The sequence below is a fragment of the Lathyrus oleraceus genome, chromosome 1 (assembly GCF_024323335.1).
Source record: "Lathyrus oleraceus cultivar Zhongwan6 chromosome 1, CAAS_Psat_ZW6_1.0, whole genome shotgun sequence".
Classification (NCBI taxonomy): Eukaryota; Viridiplantae; Streptophyta; class Magnoliopsida; order Fabales; family Fabaceae; genus Lathyrus; species Lathyrus oleraceus.
This window is the reverse complement of record NC_066579.1, coordinates 438,609,030-438,627,442: the sequence shown is the minus strand read 5'-3', so window position 1 is coordinate 438,627,442 and position 18,413 is coordinate 438,609,030. Positions and strand designations below refer to the sequence as shown.

At 33.9% G+C, this 18,413-nt stretch overlaps 1 protein-coding gene across 1 annotated transcript in view; it reads left to right on the top strand.

The window, feature by feature from the left end:
- Positions 1-11,359, top strand: part of LOC127080958 (ervatamin-B) — a 37,217-nt gene extending 25,858 nt beyond the window's left edge. The window contains exon 5 of the mRNA XM_051021249.1: positions 11,293-11,359. The gene's annotated coding sequence lies outside the window, so the exon portion shown is untranslated. The remainder of the gene's footprint in view (positions 1-11,292) is intronic.
- The last annotated feature ends 7,054 nt before the right edge of the window (positions 11,360-18,413 follow it).

The following is an 18,413-nucleotide window of genomic DNA, read 5'->3' as shown; positions in this document are numbered from 1 at the left end:
TCAAATTCAGAGGGAGAGCTCAGAGACAAAAATTTGAAGAACTAGCATAGAGAGAGATGCACCCAAGTTTTTATGCTGATGATTGAGCAATGACTGCCCTTGGACTAAGAGAGAGTGTCCTGTATCTGTTGAGTCAAATAGGGTGGGAAACTACTCCTATTCGAAGACAATTTGTCACTTACCGAAGGCTAACTCTAGAATTCCTTAGCTCCCTGATGTATCTACCAAACCATGGAAAAGGAATAAGCCGAGGTTTCATTCAGTTCAGGATGTTCAACATGGAGTATCAGTATAACATTCAAGAATTTACTAACCTTTTAGGGTTCCCTACTTCTTTTGATACATTCACCATGAGCCAAGAAGACCTTTTTGAATATAGAGAGCTTGAGCATTTTTGAGGAAGTTTGACGGGTAATGACGACCCCGAGGAACATGAGTTTCTTTCTGGAAACATACATAATCCGACTTTTCGTTATTTCCACAAGATCCTAGCACACACTCTTTTTGGGAAGAAATCAAACATTACCACAGTATCACGTGATGAACTCTTCATAATATTTTGTGCTTCCCAGAACCGTCCAATGAATGGTGCCACTTATATGTTGGCGAGTTTTGACCGCCTTATTCAAGATGACTGTGCACCGATCCTAATAGGAGGATTGATAACTATGATTGCTAATGCTATTGGACTGCGCCAACCCATGCTTGACTTGAACCCTTTTTGTGGCATTGAGCCTATGAATATACCTTTCCTCTTCAACACTATGTTTATAGGAAACCTTGGACCTGAAGAGTTTGAACTAATAATTAATAACCAAGCTTTTACCTATTCACCATGCCTAGTCCGATGACTAGTGTCCATAACCGAAATAATTGGCTCTACAACCTGAATGGAATACCTTCTCCTGTTAGATCTGTTGAATCCATCCAAGACTATGAGATTTGTGACGACCAGATTCCTTATGCTGAGTCTGATCCACAGACACCAACTGGTTACCATGATGTTGCCTCTCCACCTCATCCTATCCCGCCCGCAGAATCGGAAATACCTGATCATAGACATCATATGCCCGGAACTGATTATAACACCGCCATTCAAGCCTTGATGTCAGAACAAGATGCCATTAGAGAGGAGTTCACTAATATGGGACATGAATTTCTAGGAGACATGAGTAGTATGACAAATCAATTCCACGAGTTGCTAAACCGTGTCAATTCCTTTGCTCCTCCGGCCAGAGATCCTACAAGTGGCTAGAAGTTTTTAGTTAATTAGTTTTAGTTTTAGGCAATTTATAGTTTCGTTTAACATTGCTTTTAATCTTAGTATTTGCTTTTCCATGTTTTCTTTTGTCTTCAAATGTTACATTATATTTATTGAAGCTATTGGCATTATTGGTTTATTTTATTTTGATTTATGCAATATCTACAATTACCAGTAATGATATTCACTATATGCTACTACTTACATAGCCTATTAGCGAAAAATATATATATACACTATGGTGTGTAGTAGAATAGCATACATGGCAATTCAAAAATATAACAATAGCAAATATAATAAACAAAACAAATAAAAATAATTTATGAAGCACCCACATCAGCAGTCACGAGCGCCAGTGACCGTTGCAAGCTAACTGGTGTGACGAGCGTCACACAAGCCATCACGGTCGTCACGCAAATGCACATGACGCCCGTAACACCTTCTGTCATGAGCGTGATAGCTCCAGAATAGGTGAACGTTGGTGACCGTTGGGGACATGACCGTTGCTCCCCATCTTTTCATTTTTCCATTCAACTCACCTTTACTCCATCTCACTCACATTCATCCACATTTATTTTTCTCTCACCCACTCACCTTCCCAATTCCAAAAACGTTTCCTATAAATACCTACAATACCTTTCTTCCTACACCACATCATTCTAACAAACCACTCTATACAAATACATTTTCATCCCCTTTCCTTCTTTCAACCTACCTATCACTATGGGAGAGAACCCACAATTCGGAAATATCATCTTCCGATCTGAAGATGATAACTATCAACGAGAGCAGTTCGATCGGTTCCAACAACGAGGTGTCGTATCTACCAGGTATCCTGATTTAAATTGTTTACAAGAATTAGGATTACTTCAAGGTGTGCAATGGCTACTTAGGCTTTCTGATTTAACTTTTCTTTGCTCACAAAATCAACCTACCTACCCATCACTCACCTTAGAATTTTTAAGTTCTTATTCATACACCACTCCAACCGGTGAAGACGAGTACTTAACCGGTACCGCAAATTTCCACATGTTCAACACCGAGTACTCACTATCCCAGGAACAGTTGAGTGCCATGCTACACTTTTCTGTAGGAGGCCAAGTCCACCCAAGAATCCCTCCGAACTCACAGTGGCACATAAACGCCTTCGACCTCTTTAGAAAAATATCCGGTGTGGAAACCAATAACTGGGATGCACTACTTGCTTCACACATACATAACCCCACTATCCGGTATTTTATCCGCATTCTGCAAAACACCATTTTTGGTCGACTCAACAACAGCAAAGTCAACGCGAAGGAATTATTCTTCCTCCACTGCGTCTTTGAATTGGATACAAAGGTAAACGCCGCTTCTTTCTTACTTCACCATATTCGTACCCTTTGTGCTAGAGGCCGCCAACCTTTTGTGATTGGAGGATTAATAACCACCATAGCACTTGGTTTAAATCTAGGGGACCAACTTCAAAATTTACAATCTCTGCCACCCCTATTTATGGATATAAGCTATTGTCGCTCCAGCCGCTTAATCAAAAATAGGGTAGGCGGAATGTATTATCTTATGGTGAATAACCAAGAAGTCCCAAGCGTTGTTTTTCCCAACATTGCCCTCACAGATGTCACCAACCCCGACCGATTCATCTACGATCTGAATGCTCCCGAAGCTACCGAGCCTACACAAGCAAACCCGCCCCCGGACGAGTTTGAGGAAATGGAGCAAGGTGATCACGGTCCTGAACAACAGTCAGCCCCGCTTAACCCTTCCGATAATGCAACTGGTCCATCCTCCCGACGTCGTCGAAGAAGAAGGCCAGCAACTAATGATGACATCATGGATGTTATTGATGCTATGCATGCGCAGAATAACGAAGTAATGCAACTGATGCGCCAGATGCAACAACAACAGGAAGCGAGGAATGCAATAACCGACCAGCGGTTCACTGACTTGCTCAACAGGTTTGATGACTTGGAAGTTCGTCAACGATCACCGGGTCCGAGAACAAGAGGACGCAGGCAGAATTGAGCATATTTATTTATTTTTTTCCTTTCTTTCATTTCGCTTTTCTCTAAAACATTGGGGACAATGTTTCATTTAAGTGTGGGGGGGGGAAACTTTGTTTCAGTTATGATTATTTCTCTTTCAACATTCCTCTTCCAAGTATGTTATTTTCCCTTTCATTGTTATTTCCCTTTTATAAAAAAAATAAAAAAATAAAAAAATAAAAAAAATATAATATATTTATTTCAAGTCGAGTCCCTAGTGTGAAAAATTTTATTATCTATTCCCCTCAATTTTCTCGAGCCATAACAAAAATTCAACACACTCAATAAGTATAAAGGTTGCTTATTTTATCAAACTTGAGTAAAATTAAGACAAAAATTATTACCGCCCCAACACTCTAAAAAACCTCAACATGTTAGATCGGGCTAAGTACCTATTATATCAATTCCTTGAACTTTTAGTTTTATAGTAACCCCGAGTATTTTATACGAGAAGTCAGCACCATCTTAATAGCAAACAACGTGGAGAGCCGATGAATATAAGTGAATGATTCCCAAAAACAATATATTAAAAATCAAGAAATGCACTAACTAAGTTAGGTGATCCTTACCCGATCATTTAATCCAAAGGTTGCGGACCCTACAAAAACATTGTATGAACGATCCATTGTGAGTTGGTTCAGCGGTTTCTGGTGCTGAACTTGGTAGGGCGGACTACGATCCGATCCCCCGCAATTTGCAATGGACTAAATAACGAAGTTATCCAACTTATGTACCAGAACTTCTAGCTAAAAGGGGATCATAATCGTTAACCGGTTACTCCACTATGTGCGCGAAAAGATAAAGGGCTTAATGTGATTTCGCTAGAACGAAAACGGGTGAAATAAGAGTAAAAGAACTAGGATAGCTATAATAGCACGACTCGAACTGGTTTGCATAAGGTGGGGTTATCTAGTGTTGTTACAGTAATTTGTGATGTTAAGATTAAGCTCAAGTTATTTTTAAACGAGATTCACTTGCAACCTACTACGAATTGAGGTGTGTTTGGAAATTTCATCTGGCTAATATTTTAAACCGATTTCTACATTATATCTTGCTTGAGGACAAGCAAAAGTCTAAGTGTGGGGGAGTTTGATAACATGAAATAATATCACATTTTTGGACTTGATTTAATTAAATTATATTATTATTTGATCCGATTTATTTTATATTATTCGATATTACTTGGTATTTTCCTTCTATTTATTTCAGGTAACATTATTTGAAGCATACGTGAAAAAGAAAGAAAAGGGGGTGCAAAAAGAAGCATTCCACTAAAGCCCAACCCACAACTACAAAGGAGAAGCGCTGTGATGCTGTGACGACCGCCACACAAGGAGTGACGAGCGTCACGCCCCTCTGCTCAGTGTTACGAGCGTAACACAGGGTGTGACGAGCGTCACACCCCCATTCCTATTTTTTTGGCTTTGACGCGTAACAGAAGCACGTTCGCCCTTTTTCTTCGCTTGACTCGTTGACACACGAGGAAACCTACTAAAGGAATTTTTGGGAAACGGTTACAGGAGGGATGAATATAAATAGATCTTAAGTGGTGCCCTGGCTTCTCTCTCCTTTTTTCCGCCGTGCAAGCTTTTACAGCAAATTATTTTACAGCATTCTACTTTCTTAGCATTTTTTATTTCCTTTTCTTTTCTAGTTAATTTCCAAAGCATTGAATTTATTTTCTTTCACACTAGTTTCTACACCGGAAACTATTGTGTAGTTTTTACTGGATCTAACCTTACGTTAGGTCATAGTATTTTATTCCTTCGCCTTTATTTTTCTTGTCCGAACGAAGATTGTGAAGAACAAATCCAACCAGTTTGTGGTGGAGTGTTCAAGCATCGAAGTTAGGGAACAACCAAGATTTCTATTAATTTTACAGGTTCATTAATTTATTGTTTTAATTTATATATGTTATGTACTGCTGTTTATCTATACTGTTTGTCTGATATGGCTGTATTTAAGCATAATTATTATTTAGGCTTGTTTAGCATGTTCGGCTAAATAAACTTAGATATCGGTATGTAAAGTAAGCGGAATAAAGGAATCAAAACTAAGTTGGTTTAAATTTATTTAAAAATATAGTCACTCTTTTTATGGTCTCAATTTACAGAGTTAATACCAAAGTTTTTGTACGAGAGTAAAAGACATAAAGAAGTTAAAATCAATAGAACGACGGTTTGAGCTTTTAACTGGACACTGTAAATTGGACATTAACTTTAAATCAGGGCGAAAGCAATTTTTAGAGTTAATTAAATTCTAATCATTTTCAAAAAGTATTTTTAAAGGTTAAATGTGAGGACGAGAGTTAAGCATTTAAGTTTAATCATATAATCTAAGTCAACAGAGCGAGAGTTTGAGACGAGGGTGTTTAAACGGTTAGTATTTCCTTAAAAAGAGTTTCTATAGATTCTATTGTTTTCAAAAAGTGATTTTAGACTTAACTAAATAGTGAGAGCGTACGTTAATATAAAGTCATAGTCTGATTCAACAGAGCGAGAGTTTGAGAGAAGATTTTTAATCAATAGTGTCTACTGAAAAGACTTATTTTAAAACTAAGAAACCAACGAAGATTTGATTCCCTAATTACGACGAACTACATACCGATATCCACGTTATTTGATATTTAATCTAGATCCGATTTTAGTTTTACTTTTCCCCCTAATCAACAAAGTATCATCCGCCTTAGCTTTACGAAGTAACCTTAGGAAAACGGTATATCGATTCATTAAGTCCCTGTGGGATCGATATCTTTTAAAACTACGCGATTAGACTATGCACTTGCAGTTAATACCCCAATAGACTCATAAAGTCGTGATCATCTTTCGACCGCTATGCCTTTCGACCATAGATTTAAACTTCGCAAATACCTCTATCACTTCACTTTTCTTCTTGATATGGTAAGACCACAGTTTTCGACTGAAATCATCTATGAATGTAACAACATATATGTTACCTCCAATCGAATCCACCCGGAGAAGACCACATATATCAGAGTATATGACTTCAAGAATTGCCTTTGACATGTTTCCTGCATCCTTACTGAATTTGTTCTTATGTTGCTTCGCCTGCACACATTCTTCACGCACTTCCTTTGGAATGTCAATTTCTGGTAATCCTGAAACCATATTTCTTCTCTTCAGATCTCTAATGTCTTTGAAATTGAGATGGCCAAGTTTATAATGTCATATCCATTCATCTCTGTTGGCTGTTGTTGTAAGGCACTTATGCTCAATCATATTTAGTTCAATCTTGAAGGTTTTATTCTCAGACATTTGAGCCTTCAAGATCATCCTTCCATTTGATTCGAGAATTCTCATCATATTGTCTTTGATCGACACTCTGTAGCTCTTTTTGACTAACTGCTATATGCTGAGCAAATTGCTCTTCATGCCTGGTATGTACAACATATTTGAAATTACTGACCTCTTGTCATCTTTCCTCATAATCAAAACTTCACCAACACCTTCAACTTCTAGAGTGTTGTCATTTGAAAATTTCACCATGTTCTTCATTGGGGGTTTTATGTTGACAAACTAATCTTTCCTTCCAGACATGTGTGATGAGCATCTTGAGTCCAAGTACCACTGGTCCTTGAATTTCTCTTCATCTCTCGTTGTAACCATCAACAACATCTCTTCTTCTTCATGTTTCGCCAACTTTGCATAAGTTTCTTGATTCTTCTGCTTTTCTGGACAATCACTAAAATAATGACCATACTTCTGACAATTGTAACACTGAATGTGACTCTTGTCTGGATTTTGACCACCACATCTTCCTCTATCTGCAACACCGCCTCTTTGGTTGCATTGGTTCTAGGGTTTTCTTTGATTCAACCAGTTTCCTTCTTGCTGATTTTGACAAGTCGAATTGTTGTAGCCTCCTCTGCCTTTATTTCCATTCCACTTTCCTTTGCCTTTTCTTTCTTTTATTGATTGAGCCTGCAAAGCCATATCACTCTTCTACTTTCTTGCAGCTCTTTCATCCATTCTTTGTTCATGAGATTCAAGCGTCCCTTTAATCTCTTCCTTTGTCAGTTTTTACAAATCCTTCGATTCTTCTATGGATACTACCACGTGGTCGAACTTTGATGCCAACGATCTTAAGATCTTTCCAACAACAAATCTTGATGTCAACACTTCTCCACATACCTTCATTTGATTCACCAATTTCGTAACCTTGGTGAAGAAATCAGTTATGCTTCATTGTCTTCCATCTGAAGTAATTTATACGTTCTTTTGTGAGTTTGTAATCTCACCTCTTTCACCTTCTCCACGCCTCCAAATGATTTCTCCATAATTTCCCATGCTTCATTCGCTGAATCTACATCATTAACCTTTTCAATGTTATCTGCATCAACACATTGATGGATTATAAAGAGGGCTTTACAATCTTTCTTCTTTAATTCGTTATGTGCAACTTTTTCATGATCTGTCGCGTCTTCTGCTAGCATTGCTACTCCTTCCTTCACAAGATCCCAAAGATCTTGATAACAGAACACAACCTTTATCTACTTGCACCAATTCTCATAATTATTATACTTGAGAATCAGAATATTTGAAGGAAAATGCCTTTTTGGATGATTCATTGTCATGGTGATTTTCTTCCCAAGAAACGATTAAACTGGAGTTCTTGATACCAGATGCTGGAAATCCATTACAACCTATGGAGAATTTCAATCAATCTTTGATGAACAAGATTGTTATCACCCATACAATGACAATAAAAAGAAGAACAATGGTGAAAGAAAGAAAGTAAAGAACAATGAAGGAGAAGAATAATTAAATTTTGCAGAGTTTCTCTCTGCCTACAAACTGTGGAAAACTTCTTATTCACTTTGCAACTATAAAATGTTGTGAATTACAATGCTATGAATACTATATTAACTTCATTACAAGAATAAGGGTTACTCCACTAATTTATAGATTTAGGTTAACTTGGACCTCAAGTCAAAGCCCAAAACTATAAAATTCCAAAATAACTAACACTAATAAAATAGGCCTAAGTCGAAATCCTGTGTGAAGCAACATGCTTCGACACTTCCTTGCTTCTGTCGAGCAACCTGCTTCTACACAAGGAATTACAATTCAACATTTTTTTCATATGCATTGTTAGGTCCTATGCGAGATTGAACCAGAATTTTATGAAGAATTCAGAGGGGAGTTGGGAAAGCTTTGGGGCCTATATGATGAAACAGGTCTTCAACTCATGGTTGAATTCAACCAAGATAATGAAATACCTAGGATCACAACTGGTTGGATGCCTTTAAGAGATCATTATCAATTTGAAGGTCATCATAATCTTTTCTTCAGATGCTTGGGAAGAAACCAACTCCACATCATTCAAAAAATGGAACCAATTACTCCTGCCTCATTCCCTACTTGGCATACACGAACTCGATCTCTCCAAAAAGTTATGACCTTCAACCATTTTGTGACAGAGGATCCCCAAGGCATTCCCTATTTGGTTGGTTTTTCAATTCACTTTGTGTTTTTGTTTTTGTTAAAAATGGTTACCTGGTGACATTGAAGAATACATGGGGAATACAACCATGCATGGAATAAGTTTTGTTGGGTTATATTGGGAATCAGGATTTTGTGAATTGGAGTATGATACGTATCCATACCTAGTGAGGTTTTCAAGGTTTTTGAGGGAGTTTGCAGTCAATCAACATATTAGAGTTGGACACAGACTACAGTTCAACATGAGTAATCTGTATGAAAACCGAAATTGGATCGTCTCCAATTTTCTCTCTCATGTGCAATTCTAACCCATTTGATTAATCTAACTGTTAAATTGCAAGAAAGAGAAAAAAATATCATTTAAAGAAGAGAGAGAAATATATCATTTTTTATTTTCTTTTATTTTTTCATTTACTAAATAACTTAACTTAAGACTACAAAAGACAATAAAAAAGACCACACCGCCTCATATAATTTGTTACTAAAAGCAGATTGTTGTTTTTTTAAAATATTTTTTATCAAATAAATATTTTATACATTTTTTTACTAAATAAATATTTTATATATTTTTATAAAAAAGATTGAAAGCTTCATAAGAAATAAAATATATTTTCAATACAATAAAAAAATTATGGTGTCTCATTTCAATGTTATGTTATTTAAAAAAAATATTTTAAAATAAAAAGAACAATGTGCTTTTAGTAACAAATTATATGGGGTGACGTGGTCTTTTTTATGGTCTCTTGTTTTCTTAAGTTAAGTTATTTAGTAGATGAAAAAATAAAAGAAATTAAAAGTGATATATTTCTCTCTCTTTTTTAAATGATATTTTTTTCTCTTTCTTGTATTTTAATAGTTTAATTAATCAAATGGTTTAAAATTACACATGAGAGACAAAATTGGAGAGAAACAAATTCCATGAAAACCACTTCCCATTCAGGAAGAAGATCAACCAATGACGGTGAACGTGGTGAAGGGGACAAGGTTTCAATAACTTTGGTAACGCTAATTGATAAATTATTCTCTCACATCAATATAATATAGATTAGTTATTCATTCTTTCATCATATTAACTAAACAGTAAAGTCACCTAAATCATTTTCGTAGTAAAGGCGTGGTGAAAGCTGATTTTGTTTTGTTAAAACTTTATGTTGTAATTATTAAAATAATAAGTCAACTAACACTTTTATTCGTACAACATTTCAATTTGTGTTTATAATTATAAACATTTTTATCTTTATTTGGTTATAAAACATTTTTCAAATTAAATCATAATAAGATAAGGCATATGAAGGTAGCGAAAATATACCCGAACGTATCGCATGCTCGAACATACAACAGAGTCTCCATCGAACTTTATTTATTCCCGAAGGAAAGGGAAAACATCGATAAAACCCGGGAAAAGAGATATGATGGGTAAGGAAGTCGGTTATACAAGGGGAAGGTATTAACATCCCTAACATCCATGGTACTCCATGGGAATCATTTTGATTGTTCTCGCTCGATTAAGTGTGATATCTAAATATTACTCACAAAAGAATAAGGGGAAAAGAAAAGAAATAGATAGAGTGTTCGGTGAGGATTGGAGCCCTCATGCCTACGTATCCTCATAGTGCAATGAGGAATTCAGAGCTCCGTAGTTCAAAGAACTATTGATGGGAGGTGAAAAGAAGTGTGATCAAAAGTATGGTATGAACCAAAGGATTGAGAACAAAGTCATTGTCGAAAATTTATATAACCATGACAAAACACCGTTACAACCGCAAACTACCGTTGTGGACGTGAAACGCCATTACCGCACCATAATGGATGCAAAAATTTCAAAATGAAAATATATAAGCATAATTTTAAATTGTAGTCCGAATTCGCAACTAGGTCCGCAATATTGTTGATGCGGTAGACCTCACAACAACATTGAGCAGCAATTGTAGTGTTATTTAAAATCATATTTACCGCGCACATCAAAAATTGCATCTCATAATTTTTGGCCATGCTTGTTCGGTTCTTCTCACTAAAACTTAAATGTTAGAACTCCTAATCTCAATCTTATTCTGATGTAATGAAAAATGTTAACTTTAATTGTCTCTCAAATGTATATTTTAAGCATCTCATAATCAGGAATCATTGCAGCAACACCCCTAATATTCATCACAACAACCATAATGGCCGCATACACAACTGTGACCCGCAACTACAATTTAAGCATCTCTTACTATTTTTTTAAAGTATTTTTACATTTGTTAATGAAGAATGTATTTATCCATTGACAGGAAATGTTTACAGGTGAAGATTTCCCGTTGGATCCTAAAAATGTAACTCACGCCATGCTAATAGTGGGTTATAATTCCTTAAATGGTGAAGATTACTGGATTGTGAAGAACTCACATGCGACAACATGGGGAATACAGGGTTATATGCGGATCAAAAGGGACTATAATAAATCGTATGGAGTGTGTGGAATCAATGGACATGCTTCTATTCCAATCAAAAATTAAAAAGTCACATTTGAAGAATAAGTTAAAGCAAGGTTTATGGTTTTATGAGTCTAGAGTTTGTTACGTGGTTATTCTTGATATTGTTTTGAATATGCTGATTCTCTTACTCATGATTGTTGTTCTTGATGTAACATAGCAGTGATGATAATAAAATAGTTGGTATTTTGTGATTAGTAGTCTCTTGCTTATTTCCGGTGATTTAGATCATTTTATTACTTCGTTTTGTTGGAAATCCAGTAAAATATATGGAGAATTTCAATCAATTTTAATGAACAAGATTGTTATCACCCACACAATAACAATGAAAAGAAGAACAATGGAGAAAGAAAGAAGAAAAAAAAGTAAATAACGATGAAAAGAAGAACAATAGAGAAAGAAATAAAAGAACGATGAAGGATAGAAGAATTAAATTCTGCAGAGTTTCTCTCTGCCCACAAATTGCGGAAAACTTCTTATTCACTTTGTAACTGCAAAACTGTGAATACAATATTATGAATGCTCTATTCACTTCATTACAAGAATAAGGGTTACTCCCTCTATTTATAGATTTAGGTTAACTTGGATCCCAAACCAAATCCCAAAACTATAAAAGCTCAAAATAGCTAACACTACTAAAATAGGCCTAAGTCGAAATCCTGTGTGAAGCAACGTGCTTCGACACTTCGACACACTAACACAACTCAACATACTAGGTGGTTTGACACTTCCTTGTTCTATCGAGAAACCTGCTTCGACACAAGGAACTATAATTTAACACACCACCTTATTCATTATGTCTAAGCTATCTACATTCATCATAACTCTTAGTCTTCTAAATACTTCGACCTGCACTCCCTTTGTCGTGATGTCTGCAATCTGATTCTCAGTTCTGCAGTGTTCCATATTCATCTTCACATCCTCTACCTGCTCTCGAAGATAATGGAACCTCATCTCGATGTGCTTGCTTCGACCATGTACTTTCGGATTCTTTGCCAGATTGATAGCTGACATGCTATTGATCTTCATGGTAATTGCTCCATGACTCTTCGCTGTTATCTCTTCGACCAGATTCACCATCCATATTGCTTGACATGCACAAAGAGAATCAACTCTGTATTCTTCTTCGCATGACGATAATGCCACTACTGGCTCTTTTCTCGAACTCCAAGCAACTGGAGGACCATCTAGCATAAACACATAGCCAGTTGTGGATTTTTGATCCTTAGCATTACTATACCAACTTGAGTCGGTGTATCCCACTAATTTGCATTTTTTTCCTTCATCACCTGTAGAAAACAAAATGCCATAGTCGAGAGTTCCTTTTAGATACCTTAGTATCCTCTTCGTCGCTACTAGATGTGATACATTTGGCTTCTGCATGAACCTACTCATCATACCTACATTGTATGCTAAGTCAGCCCTTGTATGACAAAGGTATAAAAGTGACCCAATAAGTCTTCTATGTTGGATTGGGTCAACATCATCTTCATCTGAATCTTTTGAAAGTTGTAATCCGGGTTCAATTTTCGAAGTTGGGTTGCAATCTTGCATCTCATATATCTTGAGAATTTCGCCTGCATACCTTCTTTAATGCATCATCAAACCTCTACCACTCTTGTAGAATTCGATGCTAGGGAAATATGAAATGTCACCCAGATCTGACATTTCAAATTCCTTGTTGAGATCACCTGTGAAGCCTTCGATCTCCTTCTTACAAGTACCAATTATCAACAAGTCATCGACATAGAGACATAGTATAAGAAATTCACTCTTGCTTCTTCTTACATATACTCCATGTTCATATTTGCACTTCACAAATTCCTTTTTCCTTAGAAAGCCATCTATCTTCTTGTTCCAAGTTCTTGGAGCTTGTTTAAGTCCGTACAGGGCTTTATGCAACCTGTACACTTTTCTTTCTTCGCCTTGTTTCACAAACCCAGCTGGTGGTGCAACATAGACTTCTTCTTCTAAGGGGCCATTCAGGAATGCATATTTCACATCCATCTGGAACATCTTCCAGTTGTTTATGTTTGCTAGACCAACAACCAACCTGGTTGTTTCGATCCTAGTAACAGGTGTAAAAACATCATCGAAGTCGATTCCTTCTTTCTGAAGAAATCCTTTCACCACAAGTCTCGCCTTGTGTCGAGTCACTTCTCCTCTAGAATTCAAATTCACCTCGTATACCCACATCACATCCATTGCCTTCTTGTCTTGGGGAAATTCGACAAGTGACCAAGTGTTGTTGACTTCGATTGACTTCAGCTCTTCGTCCATTGGTTTCATCCACTTTGAATCTTTTAATGCCTCAGTTGCATTGACAGGTTCGACATCTGCTAAGAAAGCATAATGTACCAGCTCACCTTCATCATTGACCACATCATCTTATGTAATCACACATTCTTGTAACCTTGCAGGCATGTGTTTTGTTCTTTGAGGTTTGCTTAGGCCTGCTTCACCTCTAACTTCTTCCTGTTGAACTTTTCTTTTGACTTCACTAACTAGTTCATCACAAAAGATTCTTACTGAATCTTTCTTGACATTCTTAGTCCAATCCCACTCCTTAAGCTCATCTATGATCACGTCCCTATTGATCACTACTTTCTTATTCACTGAGTCGAACAACTTGTATCCTCCAGTCGAATGATATCCTATCAGGATTATCTGACTCGACTTGTCATCAAGTTTTCTTCTCAACTGATCTGGCACATATCTATGTGCTATAGATCCAAACACCCTCAGATGACTTAAGTTAGGCTTGACACTAGACCAACATTCTTTTGACGTGATTCCTTCTAGCTTCTTTGTCGGACGTCTGATCAGGATATATGTCACAGTCGACACCTTCTCCCCATAATTCTTTGGGTAGATGCTTGTCTTTCAAAATACTTCTAACCATATTCATAATTGTTATATTCTTCCTTTCTGCGTCTCCATTTTACTGTGGAGTGTATGGTGGAACCACCTCATGCACAATCCCTTCTTTCACACATAATGCATCAAAGTCTTTCATACTAAAAATAATTCATATAAAAAACATTCTTAAAATTTAAAATTCAGTGATGTATATAGTAACATTTTCTAAAGTAAGTGCCTCATAACTTTTTTTCATGTTTAATGTGAGAAAAAAAAATACTCATAGATACATTTAATTTTTTAAAACTAATATTTCATAACCAAAAACTCTGAATTTTGTATATATTTTTCTCAGTCTTTTTTCATCTTCTATTTCTTATGGTTGTATGGTTGTAGCTCTTTTTTTAAAAAATATTTCTTCATCTTTCATCTTGTACTTCTTATGGTTTTAACTTCTCAATTTAAATATTTCTCAAAGATACTTAGATAAACAACACAAAGACAACATTAATTTTTTATTTTTTATTTGTAATCGTTGGACAGTTTTGAAAAACAAAATAGAAAAAAAAATAGATGTTTAAAGAATGAAATTGGAAGAATTTAAAATCATTCTATATATTGTTATAGGAATCATCCTATTATAATTTTTATTTTTTAAAATTAAATAAATTAATGTATTTTAAAGAATAAAATGGAAATGAAAGTGACATTGATTGCCTCCTCCTTATTTATAGTTATAGATTATTATTATTATTATTATTATTATTATTATTATTATTATTATTATTATTATTATTATTATTATTATTAATTTAAAATGGAAAGAGGTGATCTTAGGCTCTTTCAAATGTTCATAGAAAATTGGCTAATGATTGACTTTAGGATACCAAAAAATATAATCTGTGAAGTAGAACTTGACATCTTAACTTATATATTCTATAAATATATGGAATTGGCTTTTAAAGAATACATATCTTTCCACACAAACATTTATCTTCAACTTTTTTCTAACAAAAAATGAAGATTTCCTACACCTCAAACCGATTTCTCCTGTTCATCATCTTCACTGCATGCTTATGTTTATACTTTGCTATTCAAAAGAAAAAACCTAATGAAAATGAAGATATCTTAATTATACCTTCAAAATTTGAGATCCCAACGAGTAAGTACACCACCACGTCGGGTCTTATACTTGATAAGCTTCCTAATGAAGATGATGTTATAGAATTATTTCAAGTATGGAAGAAAGAAAATGGAAGAGTCTACCAAGATTGATTGACACATACACAACTGCGATTGCAACTATAATTTAAACATCTCCTACAGTGTTTTCAAGTATTTTTACATTTGTTAATGAAGAACGTATTTATCCATTAACAGGGAATATTTAAAGATGAATATTGCCCGTTGGATCCTATGAATGTAACTCACAGCATGGTAATAGTGGGTTATAATTCCGAAAACAATGAAGATTATTGGATTGTGAAGAACTCACATGGGATAACATGGGAAATACAGGGTTATATGTGGAACAAAAGAGACTATAATAAAGAGTATGGAGTGTGTGGAACCAATGTTCATGCTTCTTTTCCAGTCAAAAATTAAAAGACTACATTTGAAGAATAAATTAAAGCAAGGTTTATGGTTTTCTGAGTCTAGAGTTTGTTATGGGGTTATTCTCGATGTTGTTTTGAATATGTCAATTCTCTTGTTCATGATCGTTATTTTATTTTTTGTAATGTATGATTGTTATTCTTGATGTATTATATTTTTAATTGAAACATTATTAATGAAAAATGCTAAAGAGATAGCTCCAACCTCTTTCTAATTTTCATAAACCTAAAACCTAAAATCAGACACTAACCAACAACGGACCCGTTTGTTTTGGCTTTTTTTAAAAATAATTTTTATAGTGTTACATATTTTAGTGTAAAAAAAAATTTACAAAGAAACTTTTCATAAAAGTTTCAAATGAAAATTTGGTTTGAATAGTTATTCTTAAAATGTTATTTTAGTTATTTCATTATTTTATCGAAAAAAAATTGGATATCAAAATTTTAAAAAATCACTTAATTTTGAAGCTATTTTAAATAGCTTTTCATGAAAATCATTTTTGAGATACAATTTTTTGAAAAAATTGTGATTTTGACTATGTTTTGATCTTCAATAATGTATATTTATGTTATTGAATGAACAATTTAATCTTTTAATTTATAAAAAATAAATTAAAAAAAACTTGTAATATTTTGAAAAACATTTTTGTAGAATCCATCTTCAAAAATACAAAGAAAAAATCCATTTTTTTAAAGGCAAAACAAACTGGCCCAACATCACTAATCAACACCGATCTTCGACCAATTTCACACAAAATAACAACCACAAAATCAACAAAACATCACACACACACTCTATGAACTACAAGATGATTGGAGGTGGCAAGCAGGAATGAACCGGAGTAATAAGAGAAAAACAAAACAAACAAAACAAACCCTACTATAAATAATATATTCTATATCAAATCTTTCATTTCATTGAGCTGAAAAATGAAGGAAAAAGTATTTAGGAGACACACTTACTAGTTCCGACAATTTCATTATAGCAAATTTTATTTATTTTGAAATACTTTTATTTATGATTTATTATCTCAGTTGAATTGACAACCAAGGAAAAAAGTATTTAGTGTATAAGCGTTTGAATTTCATCAACATGACAACCGAGGGAAAAATACTAAGGAGACATGCCTTCCAATCCTAACAATTGCATTTTATCATCTTTTATTTTATATTTTATTTTTATTAATGATCTATTATCTCGGTTGACCTAGCAATCGAGGGGGAAAGTATTAATCAACCTCCCTTTTGAATTCCTTCAAATGCATTTTTGAATATTTTATTTTATATTTTATTTTATGTCATATTACCTCATTTGAGCTAGCAATCAAGGGGAACTTTTTTTGTCCAATTTATCAAAAAAATATTAAGTAATAAATCTTTGTTATCCATTTATATACTAACCACGAATAAGATATTGTCAATTCACCTATCCATATGAAACATCGTTAATCCTCATGAAAACTTTGCCGATCAATCAAAGCATGCCTTAACAATCATTACCAAAAAAATGCAATTTAGAGACGGAAATTACAGAGGAAAATAAATCCTTCTATGAATTTAGTGAGAAAAAACTATAATCGTCATAAAATTTAAATGGATAAACATTAGAGGTGAAATTATTCCGTCACAAAAAATTCTTCATAAAATCCCTCAAAATTTTGTAAGATTAAATTCAATGAGAGATTTTTAAATTTTATTCTTCTCTAATACTTCCGTCACATATTGTGTCATAAATATGATACCCCTTACCAATAAAGAAGTTTGTAAGGGAATTATTTCATCTCTAACATTTCTTTTTTATGTTAAACAAAACTTTAAAACTTGAAAAATATTATTGACATTCTAGCTTAAATTATATTTGATAACACTATAGCTTTCATTTTTTTATATTAGAGTAACATTTTTTTTATAAAAATCAATAATATATTATTTTATAAATAATTTCTTTTTATTAAAAAAATTTTGGTATCTATATTAAAAATTATAAATTTTAATTAATAAAAAATATAAATATAAATTTGATTAAAATTTTAATTTTTAAATATTAAGTTGAGTAAATTAATTAATAGAGATAAATTTAATTTGATTCAATCAAATAAAATATATAGATCACAATATATATTTTAGTATTTTATTTTGTATATAAGAATTAAATAAAAAATAGATAAAAATTTGATAGACTAAACTTGCATTACTAAATAAGGAAAAACCTAAATTATATTAAAGTCTAACAAGATTTTTTTGACATATTTATAATAATTTACATAACTTATTTCAATTTTGCGAATTTTTACCTGTCTTACCCTCTTTCTGAAACAAATTTTTTAATTTGTTTCCGTTAGAAAATAAAAATTCCATGATATCCTATTTGAAGAAGAGACTCGTTCATTCATTGGTCGAGTGCCCCTAAATTTTTTTTTATGTATACCCTTGACCATTCATTGGACCAGGGTTTGAATATTTTATTACTTTTGATTTTGATTCTTATTTTAATGTACATCAGCCCATGCACATCCTCGGCCATTGGCCGAGGGTTCTCTTTACAAAAAAAACTCATGCACATCCTCGACTAATGAATGGACCACCATTTTTAGAAACAAGGGGAATTTTTTTTTAAAAATGGATATATTGGGAATTGACTTTTCAGAATTAATACATTTTAGGTAAAAAAAATCTAATTTTGCATCATACTTCTCCCTGTTACT